General features: G+C 33.2%; 1 long non-coding RNA gene across 1 annotated transcript; it reads left to right on the top strand.

Moving 5' to 3' along the window:
* The first annotated feature begins 1072 nt into the window (after positions 1 to 1072).
* LOC127726099 (uncharacterized) lies at positions 1073 to 2398 on the top strand. Its single transcript, XR_007993329.1, has 2 exons — positions 1073 to 1690; positions 1966 to 2398. It is a non-coding gene; the product is annotated as an uncharacterized LOC127726099 (long non-coding RNA).
* Positions 2399 to 3474: the final 1076 nt, after the last annotated feature.

Below are 3474 nucleotides of genomic sequence, written 5' to 3'. Positions count from 1 at the left end.
GGTGCAAATTTCTATAGTGATGTGCCCTGCAGGCACCTACCATACAAATATATAAATGAAAGTGTGACCTGCAGGCACCTTTAATAGCATATGGTGGAGGTATATGGAGATGTGATCTACAGGCACATATTATAGGATATGAAACAGATAATTAACAGTGTGACCTGCAGACTCAAATGATAGACAATGTTACAGATCTTAAGTGATGTGATTTGCAGGCACCTATGGTACAGATAAATTTTGGTGAGACCTGCAGGCACATTTGATACAGATGAACTATGGTGACCTGCAGGCACCTATGATATTGTATATGATAATACGCGTAGGTATATGCAGCACTACTTTTTTATAAGTGGTGACTGGCAGTAACCGTTCACATAAGCTTTTAGGGAAAACGGTACTATTACATTTTCCCAGCATTAGGTTGGCCTTTTGTGTACCCAAGGCAGGTGAAGGAAGTCAAATTAGGAGCGCTGTGATTGGATGTAAGGGTACAATATATTTTTTTATTTATCTATGAATAACTGCAGTGTGTATATTTACAATATAAATTTTTATACCTATTGAAATATTTTCTAGAGAATTATTTGAAAAGGCTTCCAAAATTTCATAAATTTGGTGTAAAATGACGGTGGGCATGGATAACATAAACAAGCTCCGTTGGAAATTGGTCATGATACTATTTGGCTTCAATTTTTAAAATAGAATAATAAAGTACTAACACCACACATAACTGTTTTATCCAGGTTTTTATTATAAAAAGTGGTAAATTTAGAAAATGTTAGTATTGTCGCCTATGGCAGAATAAATAGTACCGTTTTCCCTATATCCTTGTGCTATTGTTACATTGGAGACTAAATGCCGGAATGCATGGTTGGGTAAGGACTTGATTAATTACGAATGTAACAATAATTATTGAGGCTACGTTTACATTGCGTTATTGTTACATGAAAAACAGCAATGTACGCTAGATTTATTAAACTTAAATCTTCTATAGTTTTGTTGCTTAATTCTTTCATATGTACTAAATAATACTTGTAATAATGATAAATAATAAATATGATTATTCAACAAATGGTGTTTAAATAGTTTTACGTATTAATGGTTTTGATGTTCTTAAAGATACTACTTCAGATTAGTAGTGCCAAAGGCGAAAAATATAGTTCAATGGTTTGTTGTTGAGAACTCGGGCTGAGAAAAGTGTTCACTTCTTAGTATTTAACTGCACACCTACTACTTATTACTGTTATTATACTTTGAACAATGGATGAAGAGATTCCTATTGCCAATTTTGTTTTGGGTGAAAAATTTAAAACTTGGGATGCGTTTGAAACAAAACTGAAACAATATCAAGACACAAATTTCATACAGCTATACAAACGCAGTTCTAAAAAAAATTGATACATCAATAGCAAAGTTTGCTAACTGTGAACAAAAATACTGTGAACTTCTGTATACATGTATCCATGGAGGACATAAGCTATATTTAATTCTTAAATTTTATATTAAATTTGCACTATATTTGTTTCAGGTGATTTCCCGTTACTGACAGAACCTTCCTATAAGCTCCCCCCTAAAATGATACGCCGAGGAAGACCGAAAGGTGCAGAAACGACCGTCGTTGGATTGCCCAGAAGAACGAAGAGAGTCATGCCGTTTCTTAAAAGACGACCAAAGGAAAAAGAAGAAGGTAAATAACTTTAAAAAAAATTGGGACAGTGAATATCCCCCCCCCCCCCTCAGTTTTGATGGGGTTCGTGTTGCTTAGTCTTTAGTTTTCTATGTTGTGTCTTGTGTACTGTTATTTGTCTGTTTGTCCTATTACGTTTTAGCCATGGCGTTGTCAGTTAGAAAAAAATGGGAAAAAAATGGAAAATAATTCAACGGCACTATTTATTAGTACTTGATGAACTTTCGACAATTGATTTGCATTTTTATAATTTAATTTATTGTTTTTTTTTTCAGCTATGCTAAGTTGGATACTGAAATGTGAGGTAAACCTAAAATCCGTAATGGACGGTAGTGCGATCATATTGAAAGACGACATGAAACTACACCACATGCTTCCAACCAAAATATTGGATGAGAATATCAACATTGCTAGAGTGAAAAAGTATTTCTCACCAGAAGCATGGCAAACATTAAAGGTTGCCTTATCTTCTAAAAGGGATATCGCAGAATGGAACTGCACGGTATGCGATACGGACGTTCACAATGCGGCATCACTGGTGTGTGATGGCTGCTTAGAGTGGTTTCAACAGAAATGTATCGGACTTAAACATGCTCCAAAAACCACTTACTGAATATGTAGAAAATGTCATTGTAAATAAAAAATTAAAGAAATTGTATGTAATAATTGTATGTATTGTAAATATAAAATAAATGTCTTCAACTTTTATTATTTAGTACATATTACTAGTCCCATCGTACATTGCTGTTTTTCATGTAACAATAACGCAATGTAACCGAAGCCTCAATAATTATTGTTACATTCGTAATTAATCAGGTCCTTACCCAACCATGCATTCCGGCATTTAGTCTCCAATGTAACAATAATATTTTTATTATTGTTACATTTCCATGTAACCGTAGCCAGTGCCTTCTTCAAAAGTGATGATTTTCTAAAAATTGTTTGACATTTCACATTGATATCATACTTTAACTATGTTTAAACCTGTTTATTTACTTTTGACTTTAATTATTTATCCCTTGTAATTTTTAATTAACTGTGTATTTGCATTCAGGTGTCACAGGTAAAATTTTTTTTTTTTTTGATTGAGTTAAGCCTTCCAATTGATATTTTATAGTGTGTTTTTCTATGTTGTGATGTTATACTATTGTTTCAGAAAAGGGAGAAGGTTTGGTACCATTAAAACGTTTAATCCCGCTGCAAATGTTTGCACCTGTCCTAAGTCAGGAATCTGATTACAGTAGTTGTCGTCTGTTTATGTAGTTCATACGTGTTTCTCGTTTCTCGTTTTTATATAGATTAGACCGTTGGTTTTTCCGTTTGAATGGTTTTACACTAGTAATTTTTTTTGGGCCTTTTATAGCTTGCTGTTCGGTGTGAGCCAATGCTCCGTGTTGAAGGCCGTACCTTGACCTATAATGGTTTACTTTTATAAATTGTAACTTGGATGGAGAGTTGTCTCATTGGCACTCATACCACATCTTCCTATATCTACTTAAAGAATCGTTGAGATGTGTAAAATGCAGGTATGAGATACTACAACGAAATATTTCATTTTTTAATCATGAAACATTTAACTTATTAAACTATTTTTAGCGGTATGTGATGATTCTGAAAGATTAATTAAATTTCAGGACTTGATGCCTGATATGACGGATAATAGAAAAGTTGATTATGCATAAATTATGCATTATTATAGCAGGAGTGAAATGCTAATACAGGGTCAGAGATATAAATAACGACTGTCTTTTATAAGTTCTTATAAAGACTGAGTGATGATAGAT

The sequence above is a fragment of the Mytilus californianus genome, unplaced genomic scaffold, assembly GCF_021869535.1.
Source record: "Mytilus californianus isolate M0D057914Y unplaced genomic scaffold, xbMytCali1.0.p SCAF_16, whole genome shotgun sequence".
Classification (NCBI taxonomy): domain Eukaryota; kingdom Metazoa; phylum Mollusca; class Bivalvia; order Mytilida; family Mytilidae; genus Mytilus; species Mytilus californianus.
The sequence above is the reverse complement of the archived record's forward strand: the minus strand, read 5'-3'. Positions and strand labels throughout refer to the sequence as shown.